This window comes from Benincasa hispida, chromosome 10 (genome assembly GCF_027475165.1).
Source record: "Benincasa hispida cultivar pf3 chromosome 10, pf3_genome.v1.1, whole genome shotgun sequence".
Classification (NCBI taxonomy): Eukaryota; Viridiplantae; Streptophyta; class Magnoliopsida; order Cucurbitales; family Cucurbitaceae; genus Benincasa; species Benincasa hispida.
The window spans coordinates 22638201-22660507 of record NC_143487.1 but is presented as its reverse complement, the minus strand read 5'-3'; positions in this window follow the sequence as shown (position 1 = coordinate 22660507).

The following is a 22307-nucleotide window of genomic DNA, read 5'->3' as shown; positions in this document are numbered from 1 at the left end:
CCTGAAAAAACAGAAGTTCATAGCTAGCTCAAGATTAAGATCGAGTTAACTTGGGTTACTAAATAATGAAATAGTCAATTTTAATAGTAAACGATTGTTATAAAGAAAAGTGACTATTTTCATGGTCCAGTCTATATGCAAGCTCATTGTATAGGATGCCCTCACTCACATGTCTCCACATGAATGATATGTGGATCACATCATTTGTACTACCTACAAAATGGGCCACGTCCAATAGTGTTACCAGGATGAGATACCCAATTACATACATATACTTATTAGATCATTTAGGCTTTATATAATAATTTGATCATGTTTATGTCATCACATAAAGTTAAAGTATTCAAATTATGGTCATGGATATGTTTATTAGATTTTCATAATAGAATGCAAAATCAACAACTTTCTTGAATAAATTACTCAATAATATTCTATTGATAAATAGAATGTTTAACACGAACTGCATGTTCTAGGACAAACCAAGAATGAACATAACATTATAGACAAGATAGTGAAAAAATAACCTAATCGAAATTCATTCTTCTTCATCAGTATAATGAAGAACATAATATATAGACAATAGAGTGAAAATAACCTAATCAAAATTACCAAATTTCATCAAATTCATCAAATAACCTAATCAAAATTACCAAAATCCATCAAATATCCTATAGAATCAACCCAAGAATACCTAGTGGCCTAAACACATGTTTCTCCATTTTTTATAATTTAGAAAATAGACAAATAATTAACAAACAGAAACGGTAATAGCAAAATAATGAATATGAAATGAAATTCAGAGTATAATTTCGAAGCAAAATAATTCGGAGCAAAACAATGAACATGAAACGAAATAATGGACAACAATGGACAAACATAGAGCATGATTTACAAAATTTTGAGCTAAACTGAAAAAAAAAAAGACCTCGTCATCAACTGGGAAAGGGAAAAAAAGATTACCTTCAACCTCCCCCTTACCAAGATCTAGATCTCATCCTTCACACCCTATCACTCTCCAAACGATAACCTCCACCCCGACCAAGCACAATCGTCCTTCAACCAAACAAAGTAGGGCCTATTTCAACAAAGGTTTCAAGATTTGTTTTTAATCTCAATTTATCACTAAATACTCACTTTCAAATTTTGATGTTAATGTTTACTAATTAATTTATAAAAATTATGAAGCAAAATTTTAATTTTAATTTTAATAGTGATGAAAACTAGTGAAAGTTAATTAATTATAATTATTTTAATTTGTTTAGATTAATTAATAGACATTAACACTAAAGACGATAAGTAAGTATTTAGTAAAAAAATCGAAGTTCAAAATTATATAAATCTTGAAACTTAGTGGCCAAATTGATCTAAAACTCAAATCTCAAGATTAAAATTATAATATTTAGAAACTTAAGGACTAAAATGAAACCAAACTCAAACTTAAATACTAAAAGTGTGTCATATTGTAAAACCTAAGAACTAAATGAAAACTAGATCCAATATTTTTTCTATTTTATTCTTATAATATAATTCAAAAATTCTTAAAACATACTGGTTGAAAGGAAGGGTATCAGTTGCTTGTGAGATTGGTTAAGTTAATTAGGGTTTATTATTAGAAAAGGGAAGGAATCATATTTGTAATTTCCCTCATCAACATTAATCCGACGGACCACGTCTAAAATGATCCCAAAATTGTGATTGCCGTACAAGAAACCCGGTGGAGATTTTGGACCCAAAAATGAACACTTTACCGAAGTCGAAGAATAAAAAATTGCAATTAGTAGCATTTTTAGAATAATCAAATATATAACATCATTTTTAAATAAATTACAAATATAGACAAGTCTATCAGCGATAGACTTCTATCGTTGATAGACTCTTACTAGTGATATGGTCTATCACTGATAGACTCATTCCAATAATATGTTCTATTACTGATAGACTATTCAAATTTGGCCATATTTGTAATTTTTTTTTACATTATGCTAATACTTTGGGTTTAATATCTATATTTCCAACTGTCCCTAGCAATATATGTTTGTTTCGTATTTATAGCTGTTTGGATGAATTTGTAGTTGGATGATTGTTTTATAAATCTTGTTTATGTTTGGATGAATAACATTACTTTATACTTGTTGCTATGTTTGGATGATTGGTTGTAATAATATTTTTTTCTAAAAAAAATATATAAAAAATCAATGTAAAAAAATAGTTTGCTATGCGCAGAAATCAGTTTTGTAAGTCTTCAAAAAGCGAACAGTGTTGTTATCATGAAAAAAAGATTAGCAGGAAATTTAAAAAAAGAAACTGTGTTTTTTGAAAATTAAGCATGTGAACACTACTTTCACTCCCAAATTTCTTTTTTATTATCCATCTTTCACCAATGATTTAAAAAATCAAGGTAAAATTTGATAACTAAAAAAGTAACTTTCAAAAAATGGTTTTTATTTTTGGAATTTGACTAAGAATTCAATCATTGTACTAAAGTTTGAAATTTTGGATAAATTAAAATAGTTGTACCTAACAAAATAGTTGTTTGAAATCCTAGAATTGTGGATTAATTAAAACAAGTCTAAGTTCAAATCAAAACCACCCAAATCCATAAATCAACGGATAATTGGACAACAAGAAATCAATTTCTGTGTAATTGAAAATCTACAATGATTTTAAAAATCAAGGCAAAATTTGAGAGTTAAAAAAAGTAGCTTTCAAAAAATTGTTTTTATTTTTGAAATTTGACTAAGAATTCACTCATTGTGCTAAAATTGTTTGAACATTTGGATTAATTAAAATAGTTTGTACCTAATAAAGAACCCAATAGATTAAAATAGTTCTAGAATAATATGAAATAAAGAAGATAAAGAAACAATTTTTTAATAAAAGAGTCCTAATCAATAGTGTATCAAAGAAAATAATTTAATTCGCTTCTAGAATAACAAGAAAAAAGTCAATTTGTTGGATTTTTTTAAAAGAATATAGTACCAATTGATAGTGTATTTGTTTTTAAAATAACATAAAAAAAATAACATAAAATTCTGTATTGTAATTATTTTATGATCTAAAATTTTTCTTTTAGGGTCAATTCCAATATTTTGAGTACATAATAGACCCAATAGAACTAGTTACGATACTAACAGCATTCACAACTTCACAACGTCAATTTTAACATTGGAGTTATTACTGAATGACCATAGGAGGATAGAAAACACATCACATGATAGTAGATATCGTATTAAACAATTAGCATACCTTCGACTCATTCATGAGTCCGACTTATGTTATCTCAAAGTACAAGAATGGATTGAAGATGTTTTGCAATTTCGTGTCATTTATTTAAGCCAATTGGCGGATTAGTCGGAACTGAAGTTATAGATGCAGAGGAGATGATTTCCATTTTCTTACATATTTTAGCCCACGACATTAAGAACCGAATAGTTCAAAGAGAATTTATATGGTCTGGTGAGACTTTTTCTAGGCATTTCAACACCGTTTTATTAGCAATGTTATGGTTACACGACGTGTTGTTAAAAAAAACCTTTATCAGTAAAAAACTCGTGTACAAATCAATGATGGAAATAGTTTGAGGTACAGTTCAACTACACCAACATTAGTCAACGTGACTTATTTGTTAGGTGAACATATGAGCATGAATATTTCTTATTTTGTTCCACTGCAGAATTATTTGGGTGTTTTAGATGGCACGTACATCAAGGTAAATGTCAGTGCAACTGATCGCCCAAGGTATAGGACAAGGAAGGGTGAAATTGCGAAAAATGTACTCGGTGTGTGTGATATAAATGATGACTTTGTATTCGTCTTATCAGGGTCAGAAGGATCCGTAGCTGATTCTCGAGTTCTCAGAGATGCAATATCACGACCTAAAAAGCTGAAGGTTCCGAAGTGTAACTAGCTACACATACTATCTCTCTCTACTCATTATATTTCTAATATAAGGTTTGAAACGATTGGACATTCAATAGGGTATTATTATCTATGTGATGTTAGGTACCCAAATGCAGAGGGTTTTTTGGCTCCATATAGAAGAAAAGATATCATCTTTACTACTACAAAATTCAATATACACTACACTTTTATTTAGACATAAGACTATGGTTTTTTACAAAATAATGGTTTAATATTGTAGAGATTGAACTAACCATGGACTAAAATGAATACACCTATTTAGAGACAATACAAATTAAAAACCATGGTTTAAAGAAATATTATAGACTACAGAGTTTTGAAAACAATGGTGTAAAAAATTAACTTTGCACCATGGTCAATAAAAACCATGGTGTAAAAATTAACTTTGCACCATGATCAATAAAAACAATGGTGTAAAAATTAACTTTGCACCATGGTCAATAAATTAACGTATATAAAAACCATGGTGTAAAAATTAATTTTGCATCATGATCAATAAAAACCATGGTGTAAAAGTTAATATTGCACCACGGTCAATAAAAGCCATGGTGTAAAATATAACTTTGCATCATGATCAGGGAAAAACCATGGTGTAAAAATTAACTTTGCACCACGATCAATAAAAACTATGGTGTAATGATTAAATCTGCACCATAGTAAAAATTTATTTTAACATTAATCCTCTTTGCTTAGGTTTGTCTCAATATTTTTTCATTTAGATTCTTGCTTCCCTCATAATTGTTTAAATTTATTTTAAATTTCTAGTTATTGGGTCTAATTGTTCAACATTTTTTTTTTTGTTGCTGTTGAAACATGTCAGTAATATTTAGTATACATTCTTAGTTATTTTTTTAAGTGTCTTTTTTAATAGGCACAAATTGAAAAATAATTAAATATCTGAAACATGTTTTTGAATTTGGTTGTTTCGTTGTCTCATTACAAGAGAATCTCATTTCTGTCTCTAAAGACAGTAAAATTTCTTCTTTATCCTAATACAATAACATGTTATGATGATAATTTTTCTTTTAGTTAGAATTAGAATATTGTAACCTTTTTTATTTCAAAGATTTTGTCAATTCATTATCATAATATAATAATTTGTTATGATGTTTATTTGCCTTCTGGTTAGAGTTAGATAATGTAACTTTTAATTCTTTTGAGGACTAAAATAATTAATTATCACATTTGCAACATACAATAACAATTCACTGTATCAATTTAAGGCTTCAACTTTTAATTTTAAAATCTCTAGTGGTATGGTATATGTTGATAGTTCATATAAGTTTTTACTTTAAATTGAAAGTATATTTAGAATTGTTAACTTGAAGACACTTCAAAAGGTGAAATTAAAGTTTAATGTGAGTACTATAGTCTTAAATTCCATTGTTATGGTTGAGAAGATGAGAGTAATTATGAGAATTTAAAGTTCTATATTCTAACATTTATTTTTTGTTCCTTTTCATTCAATTTATCAGGCTGAAAAAGAAGGACACGTGCTCAAGTTGAGATTGCTGAAGTACATAATGAGTGGGAATAATTTCTTTAAAATTAAAATATTTTTATGTAGAAAATTATCTATAATTATTTTAGTTTGCTCAATAGGTTTAGTATTTTTTTAAGTTATTGTATTCTTATCTTTCATCTATGTATATAATTTGATTGGACTTTAGTTGATTAAAAGTTGAACTTATTCGTGTGTTCAAGATTTCATTTAATTGATATAATTTGGATGAACTATTGGTTTATAACATAACTGATGTCAATTATAGTCTGTAGTGATAGACTAAGACTATTTTTTGTGTGTGGTTTATTAGTTAGTTTTATAAATAATGATCAAGGTTAATATAAGCCGTGGTCACTATAGACTACAATTAACATCAACCATGGTCTATGACCATATAGACCATGGTTGACGTTAGACATGGTGTATAATATAGACCATGGCTAACGTTAACCTGGTATATACTATAGACTACACTGGAATAAACCATGGTCACAAATCCGTAGTCTAATCCAAGAAACCACAGTTATATGACCGTATTCTATATCAAAATTTGTAGTAGTATTTTCAGAGTGGTGTGGATGAGGTAATGCACCAAAAACTCTACGAGAATTCTATAACATGAAGCATTCTTCTGCATGGAATGTCATCGAGAGAACATTCAAGTTGTTGAAGGGTAGATGGGAAATCTTGCGAGGAAAATCATACTACCCAATGCAAATCCAATGTCGAACCATCATGGCATGTTGCCTTCTGCACAATCTTATCAATAGGGAGATCACTAACAGTGAACTGACCGAGGATTTGGATGAGGTGAGTTCAAACTTTTCTACAACTGGGGGGGATGAGATCAATTATATTGAGAGTTTGAATGCATGGACCTAATAGATGGATGAATTGGCGCAACATATGTTTACTGAATGGGAGTTGCGTAGTGTATAGTGCATTTATGCTTCTTTAATCAATTAGAATGCTTATTTTCTTTGTCGTGTGTTGTAAAATGATTGTCAGAACTCTCTCATTATTATTTTCGTTCTTCTATCTCTCTTTACTTCTTTGGCTTAAAATTTTGTTTCGGTGTTGTCTTCAGATTTGGTTTCATGTTTCTTCATCTCCATCAGTTCCATCGCCCTTGAAACCAGATCTGGATCCTTAGATCTATAAATCTAGCCCTTCACAGATCCATAGATCTACATTTATGGTGGTTCTCTTCTTACATGTTTTTCTCTAGACCCTTCACATATCTATTGATTGTGTCTCTTCCCCTTGCTGCTCTAAACAATCCCTCTCTCGTCGCTCCAAACTTTGATTCCCTTTTCTGCTTTATTCGGTCTTCTCACTCCATCGAAATAGGCCCTAATTTGTTTGGTTGAGGGATGATTGTGCTTGGTACGGGTGGAGGTTATTGTTTGGAGAGTGGTAAGGTGTGAAGGATGAGATCTGAAGCTTGATAGGGGGGAGGTCGAAGGTAATCTTCTTTTCCCCTTTCCCAATCGATGATGAGGTCTTTTTTTTTTTTTTTTTTTTTTTCAATTTTAGCTCAAAATTTTATAAATCATGCTCTATGTTTGTCCATTGTTGTCCATTATCTCATTTCATGCTCATTGGTTTACTCTGAATTATTTTGCTTCAAAAATTTTCTCTAAGTTTCGTTTCATGTTCATTATTTTGCTATTACTGTCTCTATTTGTTAATTATTTTTCCATTTTCTAAATTATAAAAAAAATGGAGAAACATGTGTTTGAGCTACTAGGTATTCTTGGGTTGATTCTTTAGGGTATTTGATGGGTTTTGATAATTTTGATTAGGTTATTTGATGAATTTGATGAAATTTGGTCATTTTGATTAGGTTATTTTCACCGTGTTGTCTATATGTTATGTTCTTCATTACACTGATGAAAAAGAATGGATTTTGATTAGGTTATTTTCACTGTGTTATCTGTAGTGTTATGTTCGTTCTAGGTTTAATTATTTGTCCATTTTCTAAATTAGGGTCCATTGTTTGTCCATTTTGGTCAATGTCTGTCAATTGTTTGTCACTTTTGGCCTCTGTTTGTCCATTGATTGGCTATTTCCATAAATTTTGGTAACTGTTTGTCCACTGTTTGTTCATTTTAGTCTAGTTTGTCCATTGCTTGTCCATTTTGTAAATTTTGGCCTTCGTTTGACCGCTGTTTATTGTATATTGATTGATAGTGGTTGTTAGGTACTGTTTACTATATTCATCATTAGCATATCCCTTGTTTTTAGGATGATTTATTGTATATTGATCGACAATGGTTGTTAGGTACTGTTTATTGTATTGATCATTGTCATATCCCCTTTTTTTGGATGCTTCATTGTGTACTTACTGTTAGTGTTTATTAGTTATTGTTTATTAGGTAGGTTTTTGTCAAAATCATTGACATTTATCTATATGTGTATCTCATATAAAAAAATTCATGGGCCAATAATTCACACAACTATATATATGTGTTCACTTCACTTCAACATAGGCCAAACCCATTCTATCTACTTGCTTAATGCAATTGGTATCTCATTTCTCTTATCTCCAACATTTTCTTATTTTGTGTTTCTATGAACTTTGCATGTTTTTAGTTTCTATTGTCTCTATTGTTTGTCTCTAATTTTTAATTCTTCTTCTTTGAATGAAATAATTTACTGTTTTTCTATGATTTAAAACCAATTGTTGGTCGTTCCATCTATATTGCCGATTTCTCATTTCTCATTATTCATGATATTATCTGAAATTCAAGTTTCAAGGAATAAATTTCATAACTCTAAGGTTGGACCTTCTTCAACCTTCAAGTTTTTCAGCAAAAGCTTATCAAGTGCATTAGTTGCATGCTCGATTCTCAACCCAATCGTCTATATTTATTGTAAAACCATCATGCAAAGAAGATAGTTGCATGTAGAGCGGCTCATGCTTGGAAGATTGAATCAACAATAGAGTGGAGAATGAGTGAGCGTCTTGGTTTGAAAGTGAAGAATGAGCGTGCATCTTGGTTTGAAAGTGTAGTATTCCCACTTTTGGGATTTTCCATTTTCATCTTTTTCAATTTTAATTTTTCAAATTGATTTCCAAAATCAATTTTTGTTTTCAAAATTGAAAACTTTATTAATTTTACAAAATTAATTCATTAATTAATTTCTTAATAAAATTAATAATAAATAAATAATTAAACAATTTAATTAATTCAGATTAATTCAATATCAAATATTAAATTAATTTAACACAAATTCCTCCATCATGAATCCCTATTCATGAATTTAATAGTTAAATCATATTTAAATATTTATTGATTCTCCAATTCCATTTAAATCCAAAATTAAACGTGTAATTATATCACATACAATTACTAATTCCCTTAATTCTAATTTGAGCGTTTCAAATTAACTTATCACGCTACTCAAAGGCCGACCCATTTATGAGCTAGTAGGGGGACCTCATAGACCTACAGATCATGGGCTCCAACGATCCGAGATTAATTGACTAAACTCTTTACACTGAATTAATCCTCATTCGTTAACTACTGGATCACTCCACTACAGCTCAAAGTTGCACTCCCCTCACTGAAGATATATTATGTCCAATCAATATAACCATAATTAGTAAGTTATCCCTTCACAGGTTGTTCGTAATAACGGATGGGTCAAATGACTATTTTGCCCCGAGATTACCTATTGTTTCTTAAGTCCCACTAATTCTCTAATGAACAATTGGTTTGTGATCTGATCATCAAACCGAGTCCCTTTCGGGCCAATGAGAGGGTGGGACCCCTTGATCAAGACCCGAAGTCAGCACTTAAGGGAACAACCTCTCCACTATCCCTGAAAGCGGGTAGGAGTGAATTCCATCTTACACCTTATGTGCCCAGCTATCCACCCATTCTTACTCCTGAAATGGATGTTTATTGAGCCAACCCTCACCTATGCAAATCTAAGGATAATCCCGAATAAACAGGAGTTCATAGTTAACTCAGGATTATGGTCAAGTTACCTAGGTCATTGCTTTGAAATAATCAATCTTAATCAGTAAACAACGTTATAAATTTCGTGACTAATTTGGTGGTTCGATCATGTACAAACCCCTTGCACATGACGCCCCCACTTCTCATGTCACAACATGTACGAATTAAGATCACATCGTCTGTAGCACTTTACAACTGCTTGTAACAACTACAGATTGGACCGCATCCAATAGCGTTACCAGAATAAGCACCCAACCTTATTCATATACTATAGATCATTTCGACTATATACTCGAACCTGATCCACTTTTATGTCTACACATAAAGTTCAAGTACTCATGTAACAATCATGGATCTTGTAGTTTATTGGATTTATTTCTAAAACGAAATAAGTAATTCATATATTCAATAACAACTTATTGAATTTTTCGAATAAGTTGTATTATTTAAAAACTATGAGTTTTAGGACATAAAACTCAACAGATAAGAAATCTTGCAAGGAAAATCATACTACCAAGTGCAAATCCAATGTCGAACCATCATGGCGTGTTGTCTTCTGTACAATTTATCAATAGGGAGATGACTAACAGTGAACTGATCGAGGATTTGGATGAGGTGGAATTAAGCTTTGCTACAACTTGGGGGGATGGGATCAATTATATTGAGAGTTCAAATTAATGGACCTAATGGAGGGATGAATTGGTGCAATAGATGTTTATTGATTGGGACTTTTGTACCGTATAGCACCTTTATGCTTCTTTAATCAATTAGAACACTTAATTTCTTTGTCGTGTGTTGTGAAATGACTTCATTCAGAACTTTCTCATTATGTTTACTATATTTTGTACTTCACTTTACCCATTAATTATGTTTCATATTTTTGTTTATTATTTAGTTGTATTTAAATATATGCGAGCAGGGGCGTCCTGTATAAAGGAGTTTGTATAAGACCGGACCACGAAGTGTTATAGTCTCGTTATGTAACACTGTTCATGACAGAGACTTCATTTCACTAGAATGACCATAGTAAACATGACCTTTATCCTGAGTGAGTTGGGAACTTCTGCCTTTGAGGGCGGTCCTTTGATTTGCATGAGTGCGAGTGGCCAGATTGCTAACTCAAACCTACCACTTTGAGGATTCGTCTAATTTGGGAGCTGGGAACTCATCTACACAAGATGGAATTCACTTCTTCCCTGAAGCAAGGGTAAGTAGATAAATTGCTTCCTTAAGGGTTGATTTTGGGGCATGAATGATGTGGTGCCACACACCTTCTCATGGCCCGAGAGGTGTCCACACATAATAGAACTATGTTGTATTGTTCATTAGAGGGATCAGTGGTACATAAGAAGATAGATGTAACTACAGTGGCAAAACGGTAAATTGGCTCAGCTGTACTTACAAGCATCTGTGAAGGGTTATCATACTGTTGATTGGTTATATCCGATGGGCACAAAAATATATTTGTGGTGAGAAGAATGTAGTTTTCGGTCTTTAGTGGAATGTCTGACAATTAACGAATGGTGAATCTCATGGCTAAAGATTTTAGTCAGTTATTCACGTACCGTTGGAGCTTCAAGCCACAGATCCATAAAGTCCCCTTAGTAGCCTAATGGATTCAAGTTGAGAATCAATTTTTGGGTCAGTTTGAAGTGTTCAAACTGACAAGAGGGAGTTTTATTATATATGATATAATTAAACGGGTCAATTATATATGATATAGTTGACATGATGTATGAGATACATTAATTGGAGGAAAATGATATAAATATGATTTATATCTAGTGGAGGAGAAAAGGACAATGGTTTACATGTTGCATATGATGTGATATTAAAACTATAGGTTATAAATATAATATGATTATATTTATTTTTAATTAGACAGTTTTAGCTAATTGTTGGTGGTTTTTCTCCATAACCATACGAGATAGTGGGAGGTTGCATTGAGTTTTCATAACTGAAGGATAAAATGAAAATAGTTTTCATTTTTGCAAATACATCAGATAACCGCTTCACAATTAGTACACTGCCCATCGTCTAGCTAATGAGAGCATACACGATAGCTCAAGTTTTACGAAACGATCGTGTACATGCACACCTTTCCTAAACGATCATCTAGCTTTTACTAAGCGATCACGCACTAGAGCGATTTTACTAAACGATCGTCTAAACGATCAACCCCGTTTTAGTAAATGATTATGCACCCTTTGCTAAACGATCAAGATTATTTGATGGTGAACGATCGTAGTTTCCTGTTCCCCTCTACCAAATCCAACAGAGCTCATATCTCCTGGATTCTCACTTGGAGAATACTAAGGTTACTGAGTGGTGGTATCCTCCTTGCTACTTGTTCCTGTAGAAGATCATTCGATGGTGAGCGACAGCGAGATTTGGTGGACGATAGACTTGACGATCACAGTGACTGTGTGAGTTTCCGACCCTGACGAGAGTGACTGTTACACAGAAGAAGAGTTCTTCAAAAGGTATGTCTCTCGTTCCTTTGTTATTTATTTTTCAAAGCATGTCGTAATTTATTCTTAGATGCATAACTTGTTGTATGTTTGTGAATGCAATATTTCTCTAACAATGAATTTGGAACGATCTTGCTTCCACTCATAGGTGCTCTTTTGATAAGAGTTTCTTCAATTGGTATCAGAGACAAGTTCTGATATTCCAAATCCATTGTTGTATAGAATAGCATTTACACTCTCAGTGAGTAAAGCATGTCTGCACTCTGTTTAATTTTTAAATAGATTTATGGATGTGGATTAATGGAGTTTTCTGAGATGATGCCTCTGGTTATTTAATTCTTTTACATTCAAAGTTAATTGTAAGGGCCCCTGTGTATTTTGGCATATTAACTTGCTATCGAGTCTGTAAATCCAAAATGGTTGAGTCTCTGTTGAGTCGCTCGTGATGAGGCATCAAGGAAAGGAGTTGTTGTACTTCAAGGATGAAAATGATCAAGTGTTGGTCGGATCGTGTAAACGATGGGTTAAGCGATCGTTGAGTATGGAATACTCGGCGGCATGTTAACGCGTGCGCACTAGACGATCGTGTAGCTCAACAAACTTCATCGCTTAGTACCTGACTACATGATCGTGGAGTAAATTATGATCGTCTAGAAGATCGTGCTTCACAGCAACGTCATTTTCTAAATGATCGTTTAGACTTGCGTTTAATGTTTGGTGCGCTAAGTGATTGAGTGCCTTATGCTTCATCACATTGTAAATGATCGAAACTAAACGATCGTTTGATACTCGGCTAGTTTGTTGAACAATCAGGGAGGCTTTGCCTGGGTTGTTCAAGACCCGGTTCGCCTGTGAACCGGTTTGCTCGATGGAGAAATGTAACAGATAGAATTTTAGTTTTGATTTTGAGGCTTTTCATTCCGGTCCATTAATCTTTAGTGAATGTACTTAAATGTATGTTTGATTATATGTCATATGGTATGTCATATAGTTGAAATTCCACCATAGGTTATGCATTGGTCATGCATCATCTCTATATTATAAGAGTTATGATTTATAGTTTGCATAATTTTAATTACATAAGAGCATGCTCATGCATCATATAATATAAGAGTTATATTTATGCATCATCTTTATATTATAAGTGTTATAGTATAAGGGTGTATGGAAGCATATTTTCTTGGTTCATTACAAGTATATAAGAGTTATATATAATAATGAATGGACATTACATGAAGCATAATACATAGGTTAAATTTATAAGTATTATAAATACCTGGTTATGCATGGTAATATTTATGGGCTTTGGTTGTTTCTCTTATAAGGGATATAAGGAAATTAGAACTAAAATCTATAAGAAAGACATGCATGCGAACTTAGGTTTGAATTATGGTTTTAAAAGTATTTTAAAACTTGGTAGAGATAGACCTAAAATCATGGTTCTAATGAGATTAGAAACCTAAGGTCTAATCTTTTAATCAGTTTAATAGGATTAAACTGACTAATAAAAGATTAAAAGTGTAGCAAATCTATCTATAAGGGACCTTTTATCTAAGGCGGGTTTGTCTAGGCTGGGGCATTTAAGCTGACGAAAACGGAACACCCCTACCTGGGAACCTACCTGGAAAGGTGAATTAGATAGATTTGATGCATGCATGCAAATTTAAGGATGGTCTGTTAAAGAGTTTAATGTGACTACTTGAACTTGTTTAATTTCAAAGACAAGGGTTATTTTGAGCAAATTAACTTGACTTAGATAAAATCAGTAGCTGGATGGTCTAAGTTAATGAACTCCGAGGTAGAACATTCAATTGGAGGTACTTGGGGTATATGATACTTCATTTAAACTTCTTTGCATTTCTCCCTTTATGTTCACACCGTGATATCTATCATCGGCCTCGTGGCACCCTGGGAGTGTCCCCCCTAAAGGATAGTGTTTGAATAGGTCAATATCAAGGTGGATGGAGAAAATGTTCATAGGATGACATTTTTGCACAATTCTTTATCTGATTTCTTGTATAGGAAAGGTCGCTTTAGTCTCTTATCCTAATCTGGTTTTTCCCTACCGTAGGCACATTAAGGCGGGACTCTATGGCCGAAAATGAGGGGTTACACTTACGTATAATTATTAAAGATTAACAGTTTTGGACCGAACGAATGGTGACTATTAGTGTCAATTACAAGAGTTATTTCTGCTTAATGGTTGAGAGTGTCTCATCTAATGAAGGGGAATCTGATCACCCCACCAGTGTTGTTAGTCCTGCCTCGCTGGGGCATCATTACGAAATAGAAGTCTTTTCACTTAAGTACTTGGAAACTATTTTGCTAAAACTAAAATTGGTGTTAAAATGTGGTATTGCATAGACTTATTAAGTTTGTTCGTTTTTCAGCAACATAATTATGGCTACAGCCACATTAGCTCTACTTAGCGCCGACAAACTAACTGACGAAATCTACGCTAGTTGGAAACATGTGATCACAACCATTTTAATCATCGATGACCTGAGGTTCGTCCTTAAAGAGGAGTGTCCTTCTATTCCACCTCAGAATGCCACTCGAAACGTTCAGGAGGCCTATGAGCGCTGAACACGGGCGAACGAGAAGCTCCGATCCTATATCTTGGCCAGTCTTAATGACATTTTGGCCAAGAAGCATAAGCCTATGGTCTTAGCGCATGAGATCTTGGAGCCCTTGTGGGGGGCATTCGGACAACCGTTTGGACAGCTCAAGCACGAGGCTCTTAAATGCATCTTCAACTCCAAAATGGAGGAAGGCACCTGATGCGTTGTTTTATGATGTAGAATTATAGAGGAAATGCGATGATGAAAATGTGTTGTGCACTAAAGTTTTCTCAGTGAAATCCAAGTGTAAACCCCATTGAGTTTTCTGGTAAGTCCAAGGATGAACTCAGGGACTTGGGAAAATATGTTGCGGTGGTAATTTTTAGGAAAACTTTGTGGTAACCAAATAAATCAATAGTTGTTGAGGTTGTTGTTTGCGATAATGAAAAATAAACAAATGTGGAAGAGTTTGAAAAGAGTTGAATAAACAGAAGATGCGATGAGTATGCGGTGAGTGGGTTGAGAAAAGTTTCGGTTAACACTTCCTAGGATGCGTTCATGCTATACGATCATGCAACATGCATACAACAATAAACCACCTCTCGGTGCGAATGCCACGACTTCTAAGGCTAGAACGCATGCATTATATGTGATAAGTCTATAGGACCTACACATAAGCCTCTATTCTTATTTATGTGATGACAAAATGACACACACACAAATAAGGCGACCACATAATATCATTCCTATCTCTAGGATGCATGCGATGCAGGTTGGCAAACAGAGCTTATCTCTAAGTCTCTATCTCTTGTTTATGCAGTTCTAATATTACTATCTCGAGTTTAGATTCTAACCTAGCTCTCTCGAGTCTTAGTTTCTTTCTTTAGACTCTCTCTCGAGTAGCTCTAAAGAGGTGTTGGGCATAGCATAACACAAGATAATTGCAAGCAATGAATATCTTAGGTCATGTTAGCTTAGTTCTTCTCAACCCATTTGACAAGTTTAGCTACTCATGCGTGTTAAGAGAGTGAATAGATGTAGAATAAGAACTTCCATTGTATAAATATAAAGATGAAGTACAAAATAACAATGCAAGGATAGAATAAAGAGCCTGGTAGCAATCTCTTGTTGCCCAGGCTTTTACACTGTTTTTCTACTCATGTTCAAAAGATAATCTCGCTCTCGCGAGAGTCGGCCCGCTCTCTGCTTCTATGTCTCAAGGTTCTCTCTCGAATTGCCCTGAGCGATCTCCGGCATCTTTACTCTTCTCTTACTCTGCCTTAAAATAAAAAGGAAAAACTATGGATAAATACGTGCTAAGCTAACTGATCCGAACTTATGAATTTTCGAACCCCCTTTCTAAATGATGCCTCTGGTATTTATAGAGCTTCGGGGTGAAGGCGGCTTCTCTCTTATGATTGCTCAGATGGGATGGTTTTAATTCCCTGACTGATGCGCCAAATATTTGTCACCGAAAAGCTGAATGTACTTGTTATCGTTAGTGGCTGTCAGCTTAATTTGGATTCAACCGTCATCAGCTTTCTATCCCATCGTGATTAATTATGCCTTTTACCGAGATGCGTCGACCAAGTTGTAGCAATTCTTCTTGAGCAAATGTTTGTGAACACAATCATCGCGAATCCTTGCGGTAATGCTATGCTCGACCAATGATTTCCTATGATCGCAATTTCCACCTTGTGTCAATGCATATTCTGCATAAAAATACGAAAATCAACTGTTCCTATGCGATGAACGCATGTGACCGCAATATTATGAATTTTATAATTTTTGGACGCAATCTAACATGTTTTATCAACGCAAGTAGCATTATTTAAGAACTTAGCACTATGATAACGTGCATTTCTGCCCGTTATCAGCACCTCTGTTAGCAAACATGTGCCTAATATGATGGTCCACTTCAACGTGGTGGAGATGAATGGGTCTCAGGTCGATGAGGGCAATCGGGTTAGCATAATTTTGCATTCGTTGCCGGATTTCTTCCTGCACTTTGTCAGTAATGCGATTCTGAACAAAGTGGACTATACTCTTGCAACTCTCCTCAACGAGTTGCAGACATTTCAATCCTTGTTGAAAAGTAAGGAGAAGAAGGTTGGTAAGGCAAATGTTACCTCGTCATCAAAGAAGTTCCATAAAGGTTCAACCTTAGGAAAAAAGTCTACACCTTTTACTTCTAACACTACCAAGTGGAAGAAGAAGAATGGTGGTAAGGGGAAGGGGAAGACACCTGCTAACCCACAGCCTGTCGCCCAGCAGGGTAGGCGTCCAGTGCCGGTTGACAAGGAAAAGTGTTTCCACTGCAACCAAGATAGGCACTGGAAGAGGAATTGTCCTTGTTGGATCAAGGAGAAGAACATGTCTAAGGCCAAGGCCAAGGCAAAACAAGGTAAATATGATTTACTAGTGTTGGAAACTTGTTTAATGAAGAATGATGATTCTATCTGGATTATTGACTCTGGAGCCACTAATAATGTTTGTTCTTCTTTTTAGGGGATTAGATCCTAGCGGCAGCTGGAGGCTAGTAAGATGACGATGTGAGTAGGCACCGGGCACATCATCTTAGCTGTGGTAGTGGGAGGGATCCAGTAGACTTTACAGAAGAAGTTTATCATTTTGCATGATGTTTATCTAGTTTTTTAGTTGAAAAGGAACTTGATTTCTGTAACGTGTCTCATACAGTGTAAATATACTCTAAATTTTCAACTGAATAAAGTCTATATTCATAAAGATAGAGTTGAAATCTGTTTAGCATATTTGGAAAATAACTTGTATGTGCTAAGGCCTTTAGCAATGAGTTCCCTCCATAACATAGAGATGTTTAAAACTGTCGTAACTCAAAATAAACAACAAAATATTTCTTCAAAGGAAAATTCCCAACTTTGGCATCTTCAATTAGGGCACATGATGCGTTATTTTATGATATAGAATTATGGATAAAATGCGATGATGAAGATGCGTTAAGCACTCAAGTTTTCTTAGTGGAATCCAAGTGTAAACCCCATTGAGTTTCCTGGTAAGTCCAGGGTCGAATTCAGGGACTTGGAAAAACAATATGCAGTGGTAATTTTCAGGAAAACTTTGCGGTAACCGGTAACACAAATAGTTGTTGGTTTTGTTTGTTGTGGTAATGAAAATAAATAAATGCGGCGGAGTTCAAAAAGAGTTGATAAAACGGAAGATGCAATGAGTATGCGGTGAACGGGTTGAGAAGGGATTCGGCTAACATTTCCTAGGATGTGTCCATGCTATGCGATCATGCAACACACATATAATAGTAAACCATCTCTCGATGCGAATGCTATGGCTTCTAATGTTAGAACGCATGCGATATATGCGATAAGTCTGTAGGACCTACACATAAGCCTCTATTATTGTTTATGTGATGACAAAATGACACACACACAAATAAGGTGACCACATAATATCATTTCTATCTCTAGGATGCATGCGATGCAAGTTGGTAAACAGAGCTTATCTCTAAGTCCCTATCTCTTGTATATGCAGTTCAAATCTTGTTCTCTCGAGTCTAGATTCTAACCTAGCTTTCTCAAGTCTTAGGTTCTTTCTTTAGACTCTCTCTCGAGTAGCTCTAGAGGGATGTTTGGCACATCATAATACAAGATAATTGCAAGCAATGAACTTCGTAGGTCATGTTAGCTTAGTTCTTCTCAATCCATTCGACCAGTTTAGCTGCTCATGCATGCTAAGAGAGTGAACAGATGTAGAATAAGAACTTCCATTGTATAAATATAAAGATGAAGTACAAAATAACAATGCAAGAAGAGAATAAAGAGGCTGGTAGCAATCTCTTGCTTCCCAGGCTTTTACACTATATTCAAAAGATAATCTCGCTCTCACGAGAGTCAGCCCGCTCTCTGCTCTTACGCCTACAGGTTCTCTCTCGAGTTTCCCTGAGCGATCTTCGGGCGACTCTACTCTTCCCTTGCTTTACCTTAAAAATAAAAGAAAACTATGAACACGGCTAAAGCTCCTAAATTGGTGAACAGGTGAATTTGTTAACCCCTTTTCTGAAGGATGCCTTTGGTATTTATACAGCTCCAGGGTGAAGGGCGGCTTCTCTCTTATGATTGCACAGATGGGATGGCTTTAATTCCCCGACTGATACGCCAAATATTTGTCACCAAAAAGCTGAATGTACTTGTTATCGTTAGCGGCTGTCAACTTAATTCGGATTCGATCGTCATCAGCTTTCTGTCCCATCGTTATTAACTATGCCTTTCACCCAAATGCGCCTACCAAGTTGCATTGGCTCTATACAACAATCCTTCTTGAGTAGATGTTTGCGAACATTTCACCGCAAAGCCTTGCAGTAATGGTACACTCGTCCGCTGATCTCTTGTGATCCCTCTTTTTGCCTTGTGTCAATGCATATTCTACATAAAAATACAAAAATTAACTGTTCCTATGCGGTGAACGCATGCAACCGCAATATTATAAACTTAATGCTTTTTGGATGCAATCTAATATATTTTATCAACGCAAGCCAATATTGTTTAATAACTTAGCAATGTAATAACATGCATTTCTGCCCTTTATCACACCCCAAATTTAAATAATGCTTTTCCTCAAGCATAAGCTAAAGATTTCCTTTAGCAAGTCGACTGCAATTCTCTTTTCCTAGATTTCTCAAGGATACTTCATTCCAATCCTATACACCAAAATTTCCTCAAGTCTTATTCAAGTATCCTCTGAAAATATTTCTAAGATCTAAGGACTGCAAACTTAACCTTCAAAAGGACTTTACTAACTTCTGGGACATCGCATGATTTATTTCAAAAAGAAAACTTTTCCACCGGGGTGTCAAATGATTTTTATCCTTGCATATTTCTTGACATTTTTTCTGACCTTGCACTGATCTAAGTGCCTTGCCGTTGTTTTGGCTTGCCCCCACGTGTGTCATGCGGACATCCAACTATGAGCAATGCGCTCTTTCTCAGACTAAACTCAAAACTTCTTGGCAGCAGAGTTGCGGTCATTGTAGTTATGCGTTAATCCTGGTGACTTACTTTTGTTTTGGCTTGCCCCTACGTATGTCATGCGGACATCCAAGTACAGGTAAGTGTCTTTCACAACTTAACTCTTACCAACATGGGTTTCCCCATTGCATTGACAATGGAGTTGTTATTATAAAAAATATTATTATTATTATTTTTTTTTTGTAAAGCTAAAAAATTTAGCAAGGTCGAAAATAAATACCTCACCCCCAAATTTAAAATTGACAATGTCCCCATTTCCAAAAGATTGAAAGAAGTCATGCGATGTTCTTAGGAGGCTACGTAAAGAGAGTTTGAAAGAAAGTTAGCAGACCTCTAACTTCTAGAAATGTTTCATGAAAAAAATAGAAGCATGTGTTTCATCATTGAAATCATAATTGGCAAAGAACTCATGCGGCGACTCACTAAATTTATCAATATTAAATGATTGCGGTAGTCAAAGAGGATGCAGTGATAAAACTTTTAAAATCAAAATGCGATGCGATAGTGCAAAATTTGAAATAAAGTTAAGGAGGAATACAACCCCCAAATTTGCGTTATCGCCCACATTTTGTGTTGATGCATCCTTTTTTATGGAAAGCTATCTTCTTTGGATTGCGGTGACGGAATAAGATAAGTTGCTTCTTTGTGTAACACCTCCGCAATCCTGCACCTTGATCGTTGTAAGAAAAACAGTGAGAGAGTCAAATGATTTTAAACAAAACAAAATTATTTTACCGCAATCTCCATTTTTTTTTTATGTAGAATAAGAATAGATAAAGAGTTGAAAAGATATAGTGGAATGAAAATTCAGAGTAGTAGAGAAAAGTTGAAGATTCCATGATTCCTAAAACTTGTGTCCCTTATGAATTTTGATCGTTTGATAATGCAGAGACCACCTATTTCTTCATTTATTCAAAGTTTCTCAGTTCCACGGACTCGACTTGGCGATGCCAACCTTCTCTGTGATACAATTTTACTCACTGCCCATTAACTTTGAATATCTTGGTTTCGTCATCATTTGATAATTCAACTGCGCCATGCGGAAATACTTTTCTAACTGTGAATGGTTCGAACCAACGTGATTTTAATTTTCCAGGGAAGAGCCGTAGTCGTGAGTTGAATAATAAGACCTTCAGCGCTTTGTGCGCTCCTTGTAAATCTTTGCATTCTCATATGCGTTAATTCTCCATTCCTCCAACTCGACCAGTTGAAGTTTTTTTGCTTCTCCTGCTTTCCTCAAGTCAAAGTTTAGCTTCATCACGTAGTCAGCTTCATCCTTAAACAATGTTGGCCAAAAGAATCCGCTTTGTAAAACCTTAGGTGCAGTGCGCTATCCTCCAAAGTGCCCACCATATGGTGAGTCATTGTAATAATATGCATTGTTGAGCAGCATTCAGTATGCATAATCACAGAATCTCATCTGCCCTCCTTTTGTACAGATTCGGTTCATCCCAGAAATTTGATTTGAATTCGTGCTTGAGCCTCCTCTTCTTGTGGTCAGTATATTCCTTTGGAAATTGCTCTCAAACCAGATGGTTGACTATATCAGCATACCAGGGCAATTCTTCAATATGGAACAGCTGCCCATCTAGGAACACTGCATTCACATCTGACTCGTTGCGATCAACCTCAGGGTTTTCCATTCTCGACAAATGATCCGCAACTTGGTTCTCCGTCCCCTTTCAATCAATTATTTCTATATCAAATTCTTGGAGGAGGAGAACCCATCTGATCAACCTCGGTTTCGCATCCTTTTTTGTCATTAAATAATTTATTGCCGAATAATCAGTATGGATGAGTACCTTTGTTCCCAACAGATATGCTCTAAATTTTTCTAACAGAAAAATTACCGCAAGTAGCACTTTCTCTGTGGTGGTATAATTGGTCTGAACAGGATTTAACATCTTACTCGCATATGCGATGGGATGTAAGATTGTTTTTCTTTTCTGTGCCAAAGCTGCTTCCATCGCATACCCGCTTGCATCGCACATTAATTCAAAAGGAAGTGTCCAATCAAGTGCAATTAATATGGGTGCGGTAGTCAGTGCATTCTTTAAAATTTTGAATGCGTTGAGGCAATTGTCGTCAAAAGAAAATTTTCTGTCAGCCTCCATCAATGCACTCAGTGGTCGTGCTATTTTCGAAAAGTTTTTGACGAATCATCTGTAAAATCTGGCGTGCCCCAAGAAACTTCGTACAGCCTTCACACTTGTTAGAGGTGGAAGCTTTTCAATTGCTTCTATTTTTGCTTTATCCACCTCCAACCTGTCCCGAGAAACATTGTGCCCCAACACGATGCCCTCCCTTACCATAAAATGGCATTTTCCCAGTTAAAAATGTGATTCGTCTCCTCGCATCTCTTCAGTATCTTCTCCAGGTTGGTCAGACAGACTTCATAGGTATGCCCATAGACAGAGAAGTCGTCCATGAAGATTTCAACACAGTCCTCAAGATAGTCTGAAAAGATGGCCATCATGCACCTTTGGAACGTGCTTAGCACATTGCAGAGGCCGAATGGCATGTGGCGAGAAGCAAAGGTCCCATTGGGCAGGTGAATGTGGTCTTGCCCTGGTCTTTTAGAGCAATCATAATTTGGTTATACCCAGCATATCCATTCAAAAAGAAGTAAAAGTCATTTCCGACTAAACGGTCTAGCATTTGGTTAATGAACGGTAGAGGGAAATGATTTTTCTTTGTGGCCACATTCGGCTTGCGGTAGTCCATGCAAATGCGCCACCCAGTGACGGTTTTTTGCGGTATCAGCTCATTATTTTCGTTCGGGACTACCATCATGCCACTCTTTTTTGGCACACACTGTACAGGGCTGACCCACGTGCTATCTGCTATCGGATAAATAATGCTCGCAT